The sequence below is a fragment of the Sceloporus undulatus genome, chromosome 1 (assembly GCF_019175285.1).
Source record: "Sceloporus undulatus isolate JIND9_A2432 ecotype Alabama chromosome 1, SceUnd_v1.1, whole genome shotgun sequence".
NCBI lineage: Eukaryota > Metazoa > Chordata > Lepidosauria > Squamata > Phrynosomatidae > Sceloporus > Sceloporus undulatus.
In genome coordinates, this window is record NC_056522.1 from 220264304 (window position 1) to 220287468 (window position 23165).

Here is a 23165-nt window from a genome sequence, read left to right on the forward strand (position 1 = left end):
AAGAAAGAAAGAAAGAAAGAAAGAAAGAAAGAAAGAAAGAAAGAAAGAAAGAAAGAAAGAAGATGGTTTACAGGTTCGCTCTCTTTTCCAGGAGAATTTTTGTTAAATAATAAAAAATACTAGGCTATTGCTTGCCACATGGATGCTTAGATCCTGACACACACACCCTTTAATTTGAATGATATAGTAAGAAAGAGAAACTCCGCTTGTCAAAATGTTTTTCTAAACAACTCATGTGTGGCCTATGCTGTCAAGAAATCTCAAATGCTCCTAGGAGAGCAAAACCTTCCATTAGTAAAAACTGCAGCCACACATATAACCTCACAGGCATCATCACATCAGGCAAAAAAAAAAAAAAAAAAGGGGGGGGGGGGACAATGTACCCTTGTTTCACACTTCCCACTAACAATACATTGACAGACAACTGGATAAATGGTTTCCAGGGAGCTCATTTGTGAGGCACAGCAGAAGAAAATGGTGGCTGGATGCCACTCTCTCCTTGCATATAGTGTTTCCCCTTCTCAGAAGTTTGTGAGATTTTCAGGGCCTTGGAATGGCACCAGGTAGGCCAGCCTATCAGAGCCAGTCTAGTTGGCTGCCAAAGGTGCACTTCCAAAAGTGGACTGGAGGCTTCAGTGGAGCATATAAATAGCTTCACCTGTGCCTGAACAGTCAGTCAACTTTGGAGTTTCTTTTTTTTTCATCGAGTCAAGTCTGAAAATTGTAATGCCATGGGGTTGGGGTTGGTTTTGTATTTCTCACACATTTGCAAACTTGATTTGTCACAGCTGTAGAGATTTGGGGCATGGGGTTAGATTCAGATATGGAGGCAAAGGGTGCTTGGCAATCAGCGCCACATTCAGTTCAGGGGTAGATGATAATGTCTCACTTCTAGGGGGCAAAGAAACCAAACAATGTTTTCCCCCATGTGGAATCCCAGATCTACCCATCAAGTAGACTGGGAGAATCAGTTTCCATTGACTGGCAAGTCAACTGAAGTGGGAATCCATACCCCTGTTTTGCCACACCAGTGTAACCAATATAGTTGGGGCCTTTTCCAATTCCAATAAATTTGTTGGTCTCATTTTGGACCAGCGGAACCACCACATTTTCTGCTACAAAGAATTATGATGGTTAATTATATGGCCAATGTATTTAAGCTGTAGTTAGTAGGTTTACCAAGTTCAGCCATGTGCAGTGTAGATTAGTCCCTTGTAAACATACTTAGGCTCTGTTAGCCTAAGTCTGCTAAACATTAAACACACACTCACTATGGAGTAAGCAACATGTGGGACTTGTTTCATATGGCATGTACTGTAGGAATAGAATGTTTACAGCTTACTTTAATCAGGGCCATCCCCAAATGTTCTATCTGGAGCAAAAGATAAAATAAACTATGGTGCCTGCCTAATTCCCTCCGAAGGGAAGTCACAGCTACCAAACTGCACAGCTTCCCTCCAGAGTAAAAAGAATCTGGAAAAACCGAGTTCTTTTTTGTGCCGCAGGGCGAATGTCACAAGTGCACTCACAATGTAAGCAACGTGTGGTGGCGTGCGGACGCTGCATGGCGCTTATGTCACAATGGTGGTGCCCATGTACAGGGGACACCGCCATTGTTATGCCACCACTCCTTACTAGGGTTAGGGACTGTGCAGTTGCCGTGCAGTCCCTTACCCTAGTATCGCCGCCATCTGTACCAGGCCTATATTTCACAATAACAAGTTAACCAAGATGATAACTGAAAACTTGCTTCAAAAGTGGGATGGAATCCTCAACTACAAGTGAAGACAACAAAGTATCTTCAGGGGTACAGCAAGGTAGCCTGGGCAGCACCCATAACTATACCCTTTGGTTCCTCACTACTGCTTCATCCTCCAGTGTCTATCATATGAAGTACAGTATCTGCTTCATTCTGCTTAACGAAGGGCTGTGGAATATGTGGCGTTCAAGATACTGATGGAGGGGTCGTTCACACTATGTTATAAACCAGTTTGCAAACCAGTTTAAAAGTGGGCCATTCACATTTACATTGGGGTTTTTCAACCTGAATTGGGGTGGGCCCAGTGCAAATCCCTCTTAAGTCAGATTTTTCAGAAACGGGGATTTTGAAAAGAACCAGCCTTTTTCTACCAGCCACAACTTGGAATTTTCTGTCGATTCAATTTGGTGCCAAGGAAAGGAGGAGTTAATGTACAGGGGTTGGATCATGCCCACACCTTTGCTCCCTCCCTGCCAGCCAAAGCCAAAGACAGGGAGGGGATTCTCCCAGGAACACCATTAGTGTACTTATTTGTTGTTGTTTTTAAAAAATAAAATTTGAAAGCTTATGCACACCTTTGCTATTGCATGGCCACTGTAGACTGTACCTTTGAATACGCATATCGTCAATATGACAAGGGTGCACATGATTTGTTTGACATTTTTTAAAAGATCAATGAGAGGGGGTTAGGGGTCTTTTTCCTCTCTTTCATCAGAACTAAAACCACATCAGATTGAACTCCCAAACTGGAGTTATAATTCATTTATACCTCACATTTAAATCCATGGGGGTTTCTTGGCTGAGAGAGTGTGACCCCCCCCCCCAAGGCTAACCTATCCTAGGGTTTCTTGCCAAGGGTTGTTCTGAAGGGTTTGCCAATTGCAATCCTTTGAATCTGAGGCAGTGTAAATCCTCCCCTCAAGGAGAACCTATTGAGGAGCATTCTTGGTAAGGATTCTTCAGAGGGGCTTGCCATCACCATCTGAGGCTGACCGGGGGGCGGGGGTTTGCCCAAAGAGTGTGACGTAGGTGCACATCATTTGACTGACTTTTTTTTTAAAAAAGTGAGAATCAAAGTGGCAGCTCCATTTAAAATCAATACAAATGGCAATGTGAATTCCAACAGGTTTAAATTGCCACTGAGGGATTCAATTGGAGAAATGTAGTGGAAATTTTGATTCAGTATTGCATCATTGAATCTCCCCAGATCCAGCTGACACAAAAACATGAGTGTGAATGGGGCCAGAGTATACAATTCCCACTGTCCATTATAATTTGCTATGTATGGCCTAAGAAGTCAAAAAATATTTGGAAGGCCATATTATTCCCACCTATGGTCTAGGAGTAAGACCAACTCTGATGTTAGTATCTCTTTAGTGAGTGACTTACACAGAACATTTCTAGAAGAAGAAGAATAAATAAGAAAGAACGGGTAATGTGTGATCTCAAGGGAAGGGCAACTCAGAAGAGATGCAGGTGCCAATATGCACACTACACCCACTTATGTACCCAACATAAGTGGAAGCCATGTGGTATCACTTTGGGTTTCAATTTTGGCCAAATTTTGGGTTGGTTTTTTGTTTGTTTGTTTTTGGCTTTTGAGAGGTTTTCAGAGAGAAGGGCTTGGGCAATCTATGGCCAGTTGTTGTACTTTTGAGTCATTTTGGGATGGTCTGGACTAACAATAGCCCCAGTTCTTTGTCGATGGGCTTGGGTGGACGTCAAGCTCTGCCCTTTGGGACCCCAAGGCCTTTGCCCAACTTGTCCAGCCCTGCTCTAGCTGTTACTGAACTGTAATTCTCTTCAGCCCCTGCCTCCAATCACTAAGAACTGCTGTCTAACAAGAACCACATGCTTCTCATCCCTTTCATACTCAGAGCTTTCAGTCAGGACCTTTGTTCTTCCCTCTCGCTTCTAGCTGTAGGCAGTAGGCACTATAACATGAATAATAATCTCAAACAATACGGTTTAGCCTGTGAATGGAATCACTGTAAACTCACAGGCACAGTGGTAGACCAGTTATGATCTGTAGCTCCCAAATAATCAGCTAAGGACTTTTGTATTTGCACAGGGATTGCATCCTAAATAGCTCCTTGACTGCTTTTTGACATGTGATTGGCAGAAACTAAATTCAAATTACTACTGACATTTGCCTCCCAGTCAGGCCTTGGGTTCCTCTCAGCATACTCTCAGAAGAAAACTATTCTATATTCTTTTGCCATTATGTTCTGCAGAAAATACCCTTAAGTATTCCATATCAAGCTATGAAAAGACCATGCTGTGGGCTCTCATTTCTACCATGTGTGAAGTGGTTTATTAAAAATGGCACCTTTCAACGATAGTTTCTTAATCTGAAAGGCTGCAAAAAAAAAAAAACAACAAACACCAGTTGTTAATTTTATTTCTTCTTTTTAAAACCCAATGTTGTAAAAAGAATTTTGGGGGGGAGGGTGTCCTACTATGAACAAACAGTTTAGAGAGCAGTAGTTTCATGTAACCTTTTCTGCAGAGATAAAACTGTTGACTCTGAGCTAGAAATTAAAATAAAGTGATCTTAGTATTTATATTTGTCCAGAAGGCTAATTGCAAAATAAGAGTGTTAAATGTTCTCCAGATTTAAAATATAATTTTATATTGCCCCCAAATATTTACAAAATTGACATTTGCTAGATATTAAATAAGTATTGCCATTATGCATAAATATTGCCATTATAGAAAATAAATATTTGCAGATATTGAGAGCCAGCTTAAGTGTTGGACTAGGAGTATGGGACTCCAGGGTTCAAATCCCTGTTCAACCATGGAAACCCACTGGGGTGAATCACACTCTCTTAGCCTCAAAGTAATGCAATGGTACATCTCTTTTGATGAAATCTTGCCAAGAAAACCCTAGGTTAGGGTCACTATTAAGTTGAAGATGACATGTAACAACAATCAATTTATTAGTCACAAATAGAGTAGTGTTACCCAAAAAGGTAGAGAGACTTGGAGTCCCCACCAGCGGTGTCAGTATCTCCTTTGGATGTTGGGAAATTAATTAACTCAAAAGGAGGATGCGAGGGATGAGTAACTTTGTACACCTATTTATACCAGTACTAACCTGAAGAAACTCCAGTTCTGATTAAATAATGAGTTTTTATTTAGAAATGTGCAAGGGAGCATTGAAACACACAAGAATGGATTCAGCAACAAGGTTCCCACAAGACTATAGAAAGGGATGTTTGAAAAGTTGCATAGTGGAAGATTAAATGTTATGGGGGATATATTTACTAATCTAGGGCCTGTTACAGACTGCCAAAATAAAGCTGCTTCAGGTCTCTTTGGAGGTATGCTATTTAAATGATGCATGCATCCTAAGAATCCAGAAGCTGCACCATAGCTGCACTCCAGTGCTTAGAAATGGAGTGTGGCTTTGGTGCGACCTCCGGACTCTTAGGACCCATGCATCATTTAAATAGCATACCTCCAAAGAGTCCCGAAGCAGCTTTATTTTGGCAGTCTGTAACAGGCCTTTGTAAGAGAGGGGTCCGTTGGAGACTTGAACAGCATTGGGAAAGGTGAACTCAGAAAATGCACACAGCATCTGAGAGTATATCAAGAAAAGTCAACAATTTGTTGGAGGGTTGAGGAGTTTCTATACCCTTTTCCTGCCCTTGGGGCATGTGTTGTGTAACAAAAGCTTTGATGGTTTTCCCAAGAAATGTACAAGCTGATCCAGAAGGCTTAAGTATTTTTGGCACCATGATGTTAATACATTGATAGGATCTGAAATAAACCTTTGATGATCAGACAAACAGGAGGGAATTCAAAAATGGAAAACAGGGTATAGTTTCTGTCAGTTTCATAAATCTTCCTTTGTTTCCTTTTCCATGGGAAAGGCAAAATAGGAAGGTTGAAGGAATGTATCGTGTTTAGCATAACCTGTGTTGCTTGTCGTTTGTTCTTAACTAGGCCAAGTGACCCCAACACTGGTGCCTTTTAGCCTCCTTGAGTCATTGTGATCCCCCAAAACATGTACAGGTTCTCATGAATTCCAGTCCTGCTCCACACTAGATATTTTGTGAAAACCTCATAGCTGGAGCATGATAGGGTATACAAACAGTAGGTCTTTTAAATTAATAGGACCTTGATAAGTCAACAGTGGAGTCCCTTGATTCAATAAGCATAATCTAGGGGGGGATCTAAATTGAATTTAGGTTAAAGAATGGAAAATCAACCAAATTATTTTGGCACACGAGGCAGAAGATCCGACAAGTGCATTTCCTCTGATTCAGTAGGCATAATCTAGCAGGACTTAAATTGAATTTAGGCTAAAGTTGGTTTGAATGTTGGACTATGACTCTGGAGCACAGGATTCAATTCCCAGCTTGGCCATGAAACCCACTGGGTGACTGGTCAAATCATATGCTCTCAGCCTCAGGGGAAGGCAATGACAAACTTCCCCTGAAAAAATCTTGGCAAGAAAACTAAGGTTTGCCATAGGGTTGCCACAAGTCAGAAATGACTTGAAGACACACAAGAACAACAACAAATGGTAAGTCAGCCACTTTTTTGGACCATAACACAGAAGATCTCACAAGTGCATTTCCCCATCCCAGCAGTAAAAAAAATCAATTATTATAAAGAAAATAATTCACTATTTGTTTCCCTCTTTTGACACAACTGCCTCACTCTGCCTAATAGTAGTGCCAATCCTGAGTTTCCTCTTACCAGGAGCTAGCCATTAGCATCCAGTGAATATTTCATTCCATTTCCTCTCCATAGGAAACTGCTGTGAGGCAAATCTTTATTTTTGAAGCATGATGTGTTTGTAGGAGTGGGTGCAAACTGTGGGACCCTAAATTGGAGGTTATGTTCTGCCCTTCTCCAGCTGCCAGTCTCTTCCTCACTTTATGTAGAACATCTTGAAGCAGTTCACAGGCAATGAGAAGTGAAGGTGTATGACTATGCAGTTAAGAGGGAAATGTATCCCCTTGACAGAACAACCTAGCTTTTCATTTCTCTTCTACTTTTGTTTTAGCAAACATAGCCCAGAGTGCACCAAACAAAAGGGTGCAGACTAAGATGTTTTGGAAGATACAAGAACTAATAAAAGGACCAGGGTTTTTTTTTTGGGGGGGGGGGGGGTTGCATTTCTATGTGGCTTTTTCTTGAACTCTTCAGAAGAGGCCCTGTTGCATACCTAAACACCTTAAGAGGTTAGGTTGGTAAATACATGTACAGTTGGCCCTTCTTATACATGGATTTTTTATACACGGATTCAAGCACACACGGTTTGAAAATGTTCAAAAAAAGTATGAATTTCAAATATCAAACCTTGATTTTCCATTTTTTATTAGGGACACCATTTTGCTATGTCATTATATTTAATGGGACTTGAGCATACACGGATTTTGTTATACATGGGGGATCTTGGAACCAAACCCCAGCGTATAACAAGGGTCCACTGTAACAAGTTTTTCTCTGTAGCAGTGCCTTGACTGTGGAACTCCTGACCTAAGGAAGTTAGGCTGGCCCTGTCTCTAGTAAGCTTCTGGTGAGGAGCCAAAAGAGTGCTGTTCTGCATGGCATTCAGTGTTTAAAATTGCTGTTTTAACTGTTTCAAATCTGGATTCTAGGATTATTTTTAGACTGCTCATAGGAGTTTGTTTTTTAAAGAGAATCCTAGGGATTCTAGAGACTGCTTCTAGAAACCGCCCCTCTTTCCTAGCTGGATCAGGGCTGTGGCAACCTCATGCTGTGGTCCCAATCTGGCCTTTAGAGGGTGCACAAAGGCGCCACAAAAAGCAGTACCAGAGGAGTGCCATGATGCTGCACACCATCTGGAGTGGCATGTGGCATCATGACACCCTGGGAGTGGAGTCGGGGTATCTGTCATCAGGATGCTGTGCCCCGATTCCACCCACAGGCCGACCTTTCAGGCCGATCTGTATAGGGCCTTAATGTGTGGGTTTTTAATAATAATAATAATAATAATAATAATAATAATAATAATAATAATCTCAGTATTGTTTAAATTGCTGTTTATTTTTTTATCACCTCAGGAGCCTGCATTGGCTGGGAGGCAATAAAGAAATACTTTAAATAAATAAAATACATTTGCCTGAAGACGAGTGCAAAAGACTTGTGTTTTTTCTCTCTGGAATGCACTTCCAGAGAAGATCCGACTTTGCCCCACAATAGAAACCTTTAAGAGGGCATTAAAGACTCACCTCTTTCAAGTAGCTTTCCCCTCTGATTTAGTTTAGATAATGAACCCTCCTACTAATAATTTGTTGTTTTTAACTATATGTACTTGCCCTGGGTTTTTATGTGATTTGTATGAAGTTGTGATTGTAATATTTTATTGTTCTGTACTGTGACATGTGTCACATAATTTGTTAAACTGTAAACCGCTTTGATCTATAGGAAAGGCAGTATATATATAAAACTATTATTATTATTATTATTATTATTATTATTAAATCATATTTTCTTTGGTTCATATCACCATTTCCTTGGAAGCAAGTCCAATTGATTCCCAGGGGATTTACTTGAGTCCCTAAACCAGGAAGAAAGCAGGATATGAATAAGAAAAATAATAATAAAATAGATATGGCTATAACTGCAGAGTCAAGTTACGTCATTTCTGGCATCTCATCACTGCAGCAAGAACAGCAGAAAAGAAAAACAGAGATGCTTAAAGCAGCAGGGTTGTTAGGTGATTTTAGACACTAGGCTAAATGAGCTTATTGGAATGTATATTTTTAGGTGTAATGGGCATTGCTTCACTTACTTCAAACTATGGCAAGTCAATCTGACTTTATCTGATAGCTTCCAAGATGGACCCATGACTTCTATTATTATTATTATTATTATTATTATTATTATTATTATTATTATGCTTTATTTATATAGTGCTGTAGATTTACACAGCACTGTACATACAAACAATAAAATAGATAAAGTAAATAAAGTAATCCTTCCCATGGCATACAATCTAAGAAATAATAGCATAATACATATAAATAATCCATAACAATACAGGAAAGGGTACAATAAAGTAAAGCAGGCAACAAATTAAAAACATCAAGTAACAAATAATAGTCAGGCAATGCCTGGGAACGCTTCTCTGAACAGGATGGTCTTCAATTCTGTTTGAAACTGGTTAAAGAAGTGATGGCCCTTGCTTGTGGGGGAAGGAGATTCCAGGAGTGAGGGGCAGCAAGTGAAAAGGAACGAATTCGGGACGGGGCAGAGAAAATCCTGGGCTGAGACTGCAGACCTTGACTACTAGAATGGATGGCATGAGTGGGAAGGTGAGGAGAAAGAAGGTTAGATAAATAAGGAGGGGCCAGCCCATACAGGGCTTTAAACGTCAACAGCAGAAGGTTATACTGAATACGGAAGGGGAACCAGTGAAGGGATGATAATAGAGGAGAAACATGGTCAAAGTGACGAGCGGATGTAATAATGCATGCAGCTGAATGCAGGACCTAAATTAAAGGACAGAGGTGAGAGAGAGGAAGCCCTGCCAGAAGAAGGTTACAATAATCTAGTCATGAGACAACTAGAGCATGGACCAGAGTCTTGGCAGTAGAGGCCGAAAGAAATGGATGGATTTTAGCAATATTGTAGAGAAAGAATCTACAGGCCTTGGCTTTGTCCTGGATCTGGGGGATACATGACAGAGAAGAATACAAAATGAAATCAAGACTGCAGACTTCCTGGACTGGTCAAATAGAGATGTCATCAACAGAATCTGCGCAGTTTGGCGGCTGTGGCTTCTCTCCAGAGGAAAAAGAACCCGAGAAAAGCGGGTTCTTTTTAAGCTGCAGGGGCAGCATAACAAGTGCGCTACTGGCGCAATTGTTACATAAGTGCCATGTGGCAACGTGCAGATGCCGCACAATGTTTACATAACAATGGCAGTGCCCGTGTACACAGGGCACCACCATTGTTACGCCATCTGTCCGTACTAGGGTTAGGGACCATGCAATTGTCATGCGGTCTCTAACTCTAGTATTGGCCCTGGTACACCATTTATTGGTGGTATGTACTGGGCCAATGTTAACATCATAGTTACTTATATTCAGACTGCATAGTCTGTTTAGGTCCATTGTCAACATCCTGTACCATAAAGAAAACCACCCCAGACTGAAGATTAATGGACAGTGGTATTGGAGACATCTGTACATGCACTGATAACTTTCAATATGAAATCATGTTTAAGAGTTGGACTGGGATTGAAGAGGCTCAGATTCACATCTCCCACTCAGCCATGAAGCTCAGTGGATGACCTTGGACCTGTCATCATCTTTCAGTTTAACCCACCTGGCAGGGCTGTTGTGATGAAAGGAGGACCATGGAGCTCTTTGGAAGGATGGAAAGATATACTTTTAACAAGATTTTTAAAGGAAATGAAGATTCAATGAGGATTTTTAAAAGGCTGTTCTGGTCCTTCTGGTCTAAATAGCCCTGGAATTTACAATTTACATTGACTCATTCACCCATTCAAACACCAAAGCCATGGGGCTAATTTAGGTTCTTTTTAATCAGCAATGTTCACTCTGCCCTCTGACCTCTCTTGTTCTCTGCATGGTCCTTTTCCTGAAAAAAATTATTTCTTAACCTTTATTTTTTAAAAAAATATTTTATTAGCATTAAAAAATACATCCACAAAGACAAATCATACCTACAAACAATAAGACTTTCATCAAATACCATTAACAAAAGAGGAGGGGGAGAAGGAAGGGGCGGAGGAATAGAAGAAGGAACAAGAAAAGGAAAAAACAAAACAAACCATCAACATAGTAAATACAAACACAAAAATGACTTCCTGGAGTTCATACTGACCTACCTAGTCAGGAATCTAAATGCTGAAGTCTTCAGGTTGAAGTTTTAAACATTAAGAGTCCCACTTAATATATTTACCAAAGGAGGTTATTAATATATGTACATTACAATTTCCAATAAGTAATTTTAAATTCCAATTCATCAGTTTTCTTATATACAAATTATTTCCTAAATTTAGTTTACATTACTCCTCTCCTCACTCATTCTTTTATAACTTATCTATGCTTGTCATATCTTAAGTGTTATCCCTCCCTTTGGCCTAGATCCTGTGCCCATTTGATCATACAATCCTTCACTGGTTCCTGTTCCATTTCCCAATTTACAAATAGATCATAAAATTTGGAGATTCTTTGAGATTTTTCCAAATGTAGAATAGTTTCAAATTCTAAATTCCCTTTCCCAATTTCTGGGTTCTTCTTCATATCAACCTTTAATAGGAATTCACATTTTGGAACTATCAATATTGCCAAACACAATCACTCACAGAACAACTTTTAAACTCTGACTTCAGAAGATTCAAGAGAGATGTACTGGATATTATCTATGAAAACAATCTAGCTTTAATTTTAATAATAATAATAATAATAATAATAATAATAATAATAATGTCATTTCTTTAACAAAAGAATTCTGAGGAGTTACTATCATTTTTTTCCTTCTTGCTATATTTGGGATGCCTTCTTATTTTCATAAAATCATAGAATCATAGAAACATAGAGTTGGAAGAGACCACAAGGGCCATCCAGTCCAAACCCCTGCCATACAGGAAATCACAATCAAAGCATCCCCGACAGATGGTCATCCAGCCTCTGTTAAAAGACCTCCAAAGAAGGAGACTCCAAGGGAGCATGTTCCACTGTCGAACAGCCCTTACTGTCAGGAAGTTCTTCCTAATGTTGAGGTGGAATCTCCTTTCCTCTAGCTTACATCCATTGCTCTGGGTCCTAGTCTCTGGAGCAGCAGAAAACAAGTTTGCTACCTCCTCAATATGACATCCCTTCAAGTATTTAAACAGGGCTATCATATCACCCCTTAATCTTCTCTTCTCCAGGCTAAACATCCCCAGCTCCCTTAGTTGTTCTTTATAGGACATGGTTTCCAGATCCTTCACCATTTTAGTCACCCTCCTTTGGACACACTATTTTTATACACATCCTTTTAAAACTGCTTCTGCAAAACCTGAGCAGGGGTGTTGATGATAAGGAGACTTGGAGGTCCCTCACTCATAGAGTTGCTATAAGTTGAAATCGACAGCAGTTAACAACAACAAGAAGAATACCGGCCTATGTTACTTGCATTTCTTTATGTTAATGCTCTGTTGATGCCAGCCTCCCACGCTAAGGCTCAAGGAACAATCCATAAGCCTTTTATGGCATGAAAACACACACACAGTAGTCTGTATAACCCTTCTGAGAACAATATTGCATCAGGTGCTAAGGTGATGGCAACAAGAAAAGAAAATATAAAGTAAACATGCATAAAATTTGCCATGGCTAAGCTTCTTTGTAACAAAGCAATGATGCAATATCCTTTTGGTTCATCACCGTATAAATCCCCCCCTTTTATATAAAACTAAGTGTGCAACCATCAGAGGACAGAAGAAAATAAGGGATAACACATGAAAATGCATGTACCTTTATAGATGAATGGCTATATGTGACATTTCCACACTTTCATTTGCTCCACGGCATTTTGGAAAAGGGGTAAAATACTGTCTAATAGCTAATTGATTATGTAGTTTAGTCATGTCTAAAATACAACTATGTACTCTATCCGCAAAATAAATAAATGCTCAGGTAACCCCAAATTTTGCACAAAAAAAGTTGAATGGTGTGTTCTTATGCAAATTAATTAGTTTTCCATTATTAAATCCAATTCTGCTGGTCATGGTGAGGCAAACAGAGTGCACTGATAGCAATGACATATCTTGACCAGGGGAGTTTTGACTAAGCCTCTTCTAACTCAGAATTTTGGAGATGTCCATACAATTATAAATCTATTTTATAAATCTATTTTTGTAGCCTATACGTGTATATGCATGTCTCTTCAAGTCATCTGTTGACTCACGGAGACTTCATGAATTTCATAGGGTTTTCATAGGCAATGAACATTCAAAGTGGTTTTGCCAGTTCTGAAATAGGGACACAGTAACTCAGTGGTTAAGATGCTGATTCTGATGATCGCAAGGTCAGCAGATCAGCAGTTTGAGACCCAAGTACTTCATGATGGAGTGAGCTCCTATCATAGTCCCAGCTTCTGCCAACCTAGAAGTTCGAAAGTGTGTAAAAGTGTAAGTGGATAAATAGGTACCACTCTGGTGGGAAGATAACAGCATTCCATTCAGTCATGCTGCCCACATAACCATGGAAGTCTTCTTTGACAATACTGGCTCCCTCAGCTTAGTAACGGAGAAGAGCACCATCCCCTACAGTCGGACATGACTTCACGACCTTGTTAAAGGGGAAATCTTTATCTTCTTTTCCTCTGAAATATAGCCTATGGCACCTGGTATTCATTGACAGTCTGTCATCCAAGCACTAACCAGGGCTGAAACTGCTTAGCTTCCAAAATCAGATGGGATCTGGTGTCTTTAAGGATATTTAGTCCTACGCAATCATTCTATTTGTTTTTTGTACAGAAAGACTAGATCCTAAGGCTATCTGATTCCTGTGCCCATGTCCAAAGCCACTTGCACAGAATACATACCAACCTGCACCTACATTCATCCATTAACTCATTTCAAAATTGGATGTAGGGTTGGATAACTTTGTTGTCTAGGGCAGTTTACAATACAAAAATAAAATGCAGTAAAGGCAATAAACTACTTTACCTTTCAAGCATCCCGCAGGCACTGGACAAATATGATTTAAAACATATGAGTTGTTCTAAGTTTTATGTGGAATCGGTGCACCAGCCATCAAACGAAAAACAGTAAAAGGTGACACTGGTGATGTGTTATTTTCAGGCCAGCTGCCCCATTAGTTTTTTATCAGCTCAAAGTCTATTTTAAGTGCCTCATTCATAAGACCTGTCATCAAGAAACTGCAATTACCAACAATAGTATCTCCTACACATGCATAAAATATGTCAAGAAGTTTATGTGATAGGAAGAGCAGAAGAAAGACTCAGGCCCTCCGGCTAGAAAAATGAATCTTCATCAACAGTAGGTTTTGTTGAATCTCAAAGGATGGGGGGGGGGGGGGGAGAAAGAAAGATGGCTAATTTGCTAGATGGGCAAAGGCAGGATGAAATGAGTGCATTAAAAGGAAATGACACTTCAAGGGCAGTCAGTGTGATCCACTGTGTAAATATTAAAAAGCATTTATTTCAGAATTAACTTTGGACATGGTTATAACTTTACAGTTTCAGCTGCTTCCATTTTACTGAGAATCAATATACAGATTCGGGCACAGTACAAGGTGTTGGTTATCACCTTTAAAGCCCTACATGGCTTGGGCCCAACCTATCTAAGGGATCGCCTGCTTCCATACAATCCGCCCCTTACACTCAGGTCCTCTGGGAGGAATTTACTACAGCCCTTAAAGACCAGATTGACAACGACCTCCCAGAGGACATTTTCTGCAGCTGCTCCCAACTTATGGAATGGCCTGTCGTACGAGATCCATCAAATTGCCAATCTAGAAAGCTTTTTTTAAAAGCCATTAAGACGGATCTCCTCCGACAGGCCTTCCTGGAATAAAATACTCGGCCACGAGTAAGGTTTCCCATCTATCGAACTCTGCCCATGGTTATTATTTGGATTATTTGGATTTTAGCATGTTAGTTTTAATTGTATACTGTTTAATCTTGTTTTAAGGGGGTACTTTGTATATATGGATGTATTTTAGCTTGTTGTATGCTGCTTTGATTGCAAAAAGTGGAATAGAAATAAAAATTGTATTATTATTTTATTTTTTATTACAGAAGAACAACAAAAAGTAAATATGGTTGCCCAATATTTTCTACATTCTCAGACCTAGCAGTCAATAATTCTCTCCAAAAACAGCAAAAAAGGTATCACTTGTTAGATTTGTTTTTTTTTTAATTTAATTTATTAAAAAGCTGTTTTGGTTGGACTCCACTCTGATAAGATGTGTTTTGGACACGAATGTAAGCAGGCACAGACGTCCATGGCCAATTTTCTTGAAGCACTAATATGTAATAGTTAAGACTGAGATGGTTCTCTTGGCTTGAAGCCATATAAGAAAGAAAGTGGGTCAATTAAGTGCACTTCAGGTACCTTTCAGACAGTATAGTGATCACTTCTCATCTAATTAAGAATGATTGCAGCACAAATGACACTTGAGGCAACTTGATCTATTTCCTTCATGAAATTCAGTACGCCAGGGCTCTGATATATAGCTGCTGACACAACACAGTAAGCCTGAGGAGATGATATATTCACAGTAACTGGCCTCATCTTTCCAAAAATGAATCCTTGATGCCATTCAGGGCTGGCTCCCAGTTGGAAGAAGCCCTTGGCAAAGTGCCCTCCAGTGGATTGTTGCTTCCATTCATGAGCCTGCAGGCTTGGGTCAATCCTACCATTAAGGTAAAGAGAGAGAGGGATATTGCAGGAAGCAGATTTTTGCCGTGTAAAGGAAGTATGTTGTTTATCACTCATTTGTTGTGGTTATGGTGGTGGTTACTATTATTACTGCATATACTCAAGTGTAAGTCTAGAAATTTTAATCAAGAAAATGATGCAAAAACCCTGAGTCGACTTATCCATAGGTCGACATAAGTACTGTACTTTATTTCATTAAAAAAGGAACCATCACCTGGTGAAACGCAAGCATGTAAACTCCCCTCTACTCTCTCATCCATGTAGCTCTGTGGTGGTGAACCTATGACATGCATGCTATCTCTGGCATGCGGAGCTCTCTCTGCTGGCACACATGTAGGATCCTCTTCTTCATCCACCCTCCTTTCCCTTCAACTGTCTCTAGGGAGGCAGTTAAAGGGACAAGAGGGTGGGGGAACAGGAAGAGTTGGCTTGTGCCTGTTCCTCCTCTTCCCCCACCCTCCTGTGAGGAGAACGGGGGAAGAAGGAGAAGGTGTGCACTTGTTCCCCCCTCTTGTGCCTTTAACTGGCTCCCAGAGCCAGTTAAAGGCAAAGGAAGGTGGGGGAAAGAGTGGAGGGAGTTTGCCCTTGCCATCCCTTGAGGCTGAGAGAGTGTGACTTGTATGTGTGATGCCTTCAAGATGTTCTGACTTATGGCGACCATAAGGTAAAACTATCATGGAGTTTTCTTGGCAAGTTTTGCCAGAGAGGGGTTTCTTATTGCTAGCCTGAGGCTGAGAGAGCGTGCCTTGAGGGTGTGTGTGTGTGCCTTTTAGTTGTTCCTGGTGACCCTCAGATGAAACCATCATGGGGCAAGCTTCATCAGAGGGGGATTTCCATTGCCATCCTCTGAAGCTGAAAGAGTGTGACTTGGGTGTGTGGTGCCTTCAAGTCATTTCCAACTAATGGTGAACCTAAGGTGTAACTATCATTTAGTTGTTGTTGTTTTTTGACAAGTTTTATCAGAGGAGAGTTTGCTATTACTAGACTGAGACTGTGTCTTGGTTCCCCCCCCAGAGGTCCTTCTCCCCCAGAAGGTGGAAGTTCCACCACCACCCCCCATATGTCCCACCCCTCTCCCCTAGCACTAGGGGACATCCGGTTTGGGAACTCCATCTCTAAAAGGTTCACCATCACTGATCTAGCCTTTAGTGTGAGCACAAACAGTTATACCTGTGGGCATTATTTTCCTTTGCTGCATCCTTTATATCCTTTGTTACATGCCCCTAGGTTTTACCCTTGACCTATCCATAGGTCATATCAAAATCCATAATTTTGGCCCCAAAACCTGCCCTCAATTTATACATGAGGTTGACTTATAGTCAAGTCTATATGGCATAATATTTTTATTACCAGGAGAGAAAAGACAAAATAAAATGGCTCACTTTGGGTATTACGCACCTTGAATTAGGGGGGAGTTATTTGCTGTTTTGTCTCAGCAGGAAAGGGGCATTTGGCTTCCCTAAGCCCAGGTCTATCTGGAAACAGCAGTAAGCAGGTGTTTAAAGTATCAACAGTTCCCCTTTGATGCACTGGGGTATTTGGGGAAAGTATATTGATGAACTTTTGTTACTTCTAACAGGTGAAGTGGATCTATTGCAGGCATTGGGGCCCTGATAGCTGTCAAGTGGTACCAGGCCTATAGCTGCTAAATAATTGCTTAGAGACCATGAGTGATCCATGATAAACTTGTCTGATGGTCCCTCGGTATCTAATGAAAGTAATATCAGAAAACACTGAGGTGCCATAGATATGTGTGAACTTTCTGCTGATTGTACTGAAACTTTAAATGAAAAAGTGGCTTACTTCGCTTTTCCAATACAAGTGACTGCAGCAGATAATTCAGAGACATGTTGCTGCAGGCAGTATTCTCACATCCATGCACAAATATCAATTGAATTATGAACATAAGGGAATGCAGCCATTGACTGGCTGGATCATACACAGGCCTTGAGTTGTAATTCAGGGGCCTGCAATATAAAGGTCATCTGGTAAGAAAATGTGATCAGTCCCCAATGTGATGAGCCCCTTTGGGGCTTAAGTGGGGCTTAAGCATATGTGGTATTTCCTTTATGTGGGGGGTGGGGGTCCAGAATGGATCCATATGTAAGGGGAGAGCCAACTGTACTACACTGTGAAACTGCATTCATAGAATCTCATAGCTGCTATACAGGTGGCCCTCCATATGCATGGATTTTGTATCCACTGATTCAACCAACCACGGCTTGAAAAAAAAAAATTTAATTCCAAAAATCAAACTTTTGAAATATTCATTTTATATAGGGCACACCATTTTACTGTACCATTGTACATGCGTGGATTTAGGTACCCTGAAATCTAGGAGTTTATCATACTGCTAAACAAAAAACCACTCTCCTCTCCCGCATTGAATTCTAATTCGGGAGGCAGCTGGGTCCTATCACATGAGTTTTGCTACTGAATCCACTGGGTTTTTTAATGTATTGTGAGCCGCTTTATTGTCTCGTCACAGAAAAGTGGGATACAAATAAAAGTTTTATTTTTTAAAAATTTATTTATAGACGTTTTCTGACTGAAAAGCGGCTTACTGAGTGCACCTGGAACCCCAGATGCAGCTGGGCCGTATTCAGCCAGTGGATTCAGCAGCATGCAATAGGACCCACCTGCCTCCCGAATTAGAATTCAACTCGGGAGAGGTGAGCTGGGGCTTTTTTACTGGTGTGATAAGCTCCCAAAGCCCATCCCACTGTATTAAGGAAAAAGTACTAGGGACCACACAGCAAATATACAGTAGCTAATGGAGTGTACTAAGGAATTCCAGAGAAAAAAATCAACATGTGCTTGATAGACTATAGCAAAACATTTGACTGCATAGATCATTAAAAGCTATGGAATGCTCTTAAGGTCATGGGAGAGCCAATACATCTGATAGTCAAGATGAGAAATATGTACTTAGGACAAGAGTCTACTGTTAGAACAAAATTCAGAGAAACAGAATGGTTCCCAATCTGCAAGGGGTTGAGCAAGGCTGTATTCTATCGCCCTATTTGTTTCCACCTGCCACTCATTTTTCTTTATGCCCAACCTCTCCTTCAGTGGATCACATGCTTTGGAGGTTTGGCTGAAGTTATTAAACTGAATTTTCTTAGAAGACAAAATGGGGGAAAGGGAAGCTTTATACCCTGGTCCCAAAGGTCACAGAAAATTAGCGTGGCCAATCTGCCAAAGCAGGTGTTTGGGGAAGTCTTAAGGATCATGTATCCATCAGTCCCTGGGCTATTTTGATTCCTTCCTGAATTTCTGGCCCATGTTATCTGACGGATCATATTATTCCATGTGAGTCTGTCTCAGCTCCAAGATCTTGGGGGTAAGGGCAGGGACATAGCCAAGGGGGGGGTCCATGGGGTCCGGCCCCCCTTCTGTTAGATACAATGAATGGCGCACACTGCTGTACCACCGCTCTCAAGCCCCATTATAATGGTAGCACTTAGTCTGGACCACTCCTTCCCAAAATCCTGGCTACGTCCCTGGTAGGGGAACTCAGTCATATCACCCTCACAGTTGCTCCTGGTGAGAATGTGAGATAGGGCATTCTTGGTGGCTGCTCCCAGTCTCTGAATCTCCTATCGCAGGTATTACATTAGCATTCTCCTTATTGTCTTTCTGTTAGGAGAACAGATTACATCAAAAGCAGATGTAATATTTTTAACAAATATTGTCAAATTTTGTAAAGAGCCCTGGTGGCACAGTGATTAAATGCCTGTACTGCAGCCACTCACTCAAAACCATAAGGTTGCGAGTTCAAGACCAGCAAAAGGGCTCAAGCTTGACTCAGGCTTGCATCTTTCTGAGGTCACTAAAATGAGTACCCAGATTGTTGGGGACAAATTAGCTTACAGTTGTAAACTGCTTAGACACTGCTTAGGCGGTATGAAGTGATATATAAATGAAGCTTGTTTGTTTGTTTGTTTTTCTGTTAGAAGATGGATTGCTTTTAATTCAAGAACTGATCATTTTAAAAGGAAATGGCTTTTATTAGTGTGTTGTAAATATTTTTTTGAAAACTTTTCCCTTTCAGTGTATGTGTTTTAAATGTGTTTTACTTCTGTAGACGCTAACTGTATTTTTAAAACAAGTTTTATATGTTTTATCTATACATGTTTTTTCTTTCTTTTTATTTTAGAAGCTACTCAGATTTCCAGCTGTGAGGGTAAGACAGTACATAAATAAACCAATATGCAATATAGTACCTGCACTGAAAGCATTTTCCACATGTCATGTGAAACACTGACAAAAAGCAATATGAATGAGTGCAAATATCACTTTATTTCATTAGCCTTATAGAGCAAGGTAAAGAGTATTTTTTTAAAAAAACAACAATAACCATGTATAACTGTAAGATAGATGCAGAGAATAATGGCCTTGTTTCCTGGCCTTTTATGTAGGAGACACCATGGTCTGAACTTGAGCTCCCTGACTCCTATATGCAAAATAGGTTTTCTACAGACCACCTTTCTTGTTTGGGAGTGGGGAAGCAGAGAGGATGCAGTGATTCAGGACCCTATCCCATGGGGCTAAAGCAGCAGCTTACCTTTCCTGAAATCAGTGCTAATTTGGGAGGCAGCCGTGTCCTATCACACCGAAATCGCCTCCGAATCGCTGCTTGGGTCGTCTAAGCTGCAGAAGCAGCTTAGATGATCCAGGCTGCATCTGGGATGGACCTGGATAGAAATTCGATGATGATTTCTTTGTGATAGGACCCAGCTGCCTCCCGAATTAGCACTGGATTCGGGAAAGGTAAGCTGCTGTTTTAACCTCATGTGATAGGCTCCTCAGTTGTACAGAGAAATGTGGGTTTTTTTCTCTGCTTAGAGCAGGGGTAGGCAACCCTTTTGAGCCGGGGGCCGGGTTGCTGTCCCTCAGACAACTGGGGTGCCGAAGCCAAAAAACAAATAATTAAATTTTTTTTTTAAAATTAAATAAACAAATAAACTGGGACAAATGCAGGACAAAATTTTCAAATGGAGGGCACTTTTTCAATAAGGAGGACACGTGAAAAAATTTGCTGATTTTTTAAAAAATGTTAAGATAAATGCATGTTTCTGAGGCTTCTATAGACAATTGGCTCACCATACCCCTTCGTGTGAGAGGCCAAAGGCCCCGGCGGCAATTGGCGGCAGGACCAGGCTGGGGCTGGTCCCAAGGCCTCGCCGGGCTGCATCCGGCCCGCGGGCCGCAGGTTGCCTACCCCTAGCTTAGAGTCAGTCAAAACAATTCTGATCAAAATTCTTTATCTGTTACTTCTAGCCAGCCACTTACTGCTTATTTTCCATGCATCAAAGTCATTTTGCTGAAATAAACATAACTACAGTACTTACTACAATTAACACCTCTCCTTTTTAACTTTTAACAAATAAGGCAACTGAATAATAGTGCACATGTACATTCTGAGTCAACAGTCATATTATGGACTTTGTAGTCCTCCTGATGGAAAAGTGCCATTTTGGGTGGTGGTGGTGGCAAAAGTCCTTTGTTCAAAAGAACAAAAAGAGCACCAATATCAAAATGCTTCCTTTGGGTACACCTGCGGCAACAACCTCCTTTATTTGTTTATTTATTTATTTATACTTCATCTTTCTCCTGGCACAGGATTCAAGGCTGCATTCAAGGTTCCATGCCATTCTCACAGTCCATTCTGCAATTTAAATGCATGCGATGAACTGATTTATACCATTATTATTATCATTATTATTTTCTATCCTGCCTTTTTCTTAGTTAGAGATTCAAATCAGATTGCAACAATTTTTAAAAAAATAGATAAAAATACACAAAATGCTAAAGTTACAAAGAGATTAAACAATAAAAAATTAAAACCATATGAAAACATGTATCATTAAGCAAACACACAGACACAGAGAAACATATATATACATCAGCACAACATAAATATTACTGAAGAAGAATCATGTAAAAGATGGTCCACCCCACCCAATAAATTAACTTCACCTTTAATTGGGGGAAATGTCTTGAAGATAATTTACAGGTGGTATCTCACCCCTTCTAAATTGTCTGACCATTCAGTCAACATCTCACCATTGTGTGGGAGGGAATGCAATATACATGGTTTGTTATTAACTACTGCCAAGTCTCTCCATCTGCAATGCAGTCTTCTTCTTTTCCTACTGCCTTCTACCTTACCAAGCATTATTGTCTTTTTAGAGAGTCATGTCTTCTCATGAAATGGCGAAAGTACAACAGTCTCCACTTAGTCATCTTGGCTTCTACAGAGAATTCAGGCTTGATTTACTCTAGGACCCATTGATTTGTCTTTTTAGAAGTATCCATACAACACTTCTCTAGCATCATATCTCAAATTAGTGGATTTTCTTCCTATCAGATCCCTTCACTGTCCACCCTTCGCAACCATACATAGAAATTGCAAATACAATGGCATGAACAATCCTAACCTAAGTATTTAAGTATATATCTTTACACTTCTTGAGTAGTTTCTTCTTAGGTACCCTTCCAAGTCTTAGGCGGGATACACACCGCCATTTAGTACGTATAGGATACGTACTAGGATTAGGAAGGGGCGGTGCTTCCGCACCCCCCTAACCCTAGTACGTATCCTATACGTACAAGATGGCGGCACCCCTTCTACATGGGCGCCGCCATCTTTACGTACTGGATGCACAGCGTCCAGACGTGTCGCGGCGCCTATGACGTCGCGAGTCCGCGCCAGGCGCCTCGCGACATCATGGAGGTGCCGCAAAAAGAAGCTCCGAAATGGAGCTTCTTTTTTGCTCCGCGCAGGAGCCGCGCGATTTGGCTGCTGCGGCTCCCGCGCGGAGCAAACAGCGCCGACGGGGGACCGCCGCAAAGCGGCGGTCTGTACCCCGCCATAGTTTTCTTCAGATTTCTTGACTGATACTGATCATTGACTGAGCCAAGGTATGGAAAATCCTTAACTATTTTAATGTCTTTATTGTCTACTTTAAAGTCATATATGTGGTCTATATATATGTGGTCTATGGCTGCATCTGTACTGCAGAAATAATCCAGTTTGACACCACTTTAAGTGTCATTCTATGAAGCACTGGGAATTGTAGTTTGTGAGACATTTAGCCTTCTGTGTCAGAGAATTTCATAGCTTTGAGCCATGGCAATTAAAGTGGTGTCAAACTGGATTATTTCTGCAGTGAGGATGCACCCTATATGCCCTAAAGTATTTCAGTTTGAGGTAGACATATTGCATTTTATCTCTGAAATGACTAGACAAAATATAGAGCACAGTGAAGCTCTTCAAGTAATCTTGATCTCCCAACATCCTAATGCAAGTATAAGGAACTGAATTACCATTTTGCTTGGTCTCATTCAAATGGAGATTACAAAGCACTGGAGAATACTAACAGCTTTTCTTTTACATCCTGGGCTTGACCAATTTTGGAGCAATATCTTCTTTGTGAAAAGTTAGCACATGAGATCAACTGCCAAAGATTTACTAGAGACAACACTTTTGAAGAAGTGTGGTGCCAGTTTATTGTTGTTCAAAAAAAAGTAACTCTCCGTATGCCCCCCTCGCAGCAATCATTGCTGTAATTCTGGAAAATTTACTGTTCACTCATTCTCCTATAACAATAATTTGCTGTTTAGAGCCAATATACCGTGCTATATCTTTTCCTTCCTGAAAGTGCTAAAAACAACTTGGTGCTGCTGACAAAGTTGTTAATGTTTATTGCTTGTTTTTAAGGTAGCTTTGTACAATCACTCATCAAATGCCTGTCCGTGAAAAGAAAGCAGGGAGTTGCTGATGTAACTTCTCATGGAAGGGAGTTCCATGAGCCTGGGGCTAGCCACTGAAGAGCTGATCAGCCTTGTCATTATGCCAGTTTATACCATTAAAAATACTACAGCTGAACTTGCAATCATAGCTGATGTCTGACAATGTGTATCACACCTTTGCCACATTTGTGCTGTAATAGCTTGATGTGCAATTTTTTCATCTGTACGAACAGCATTATTATCAGT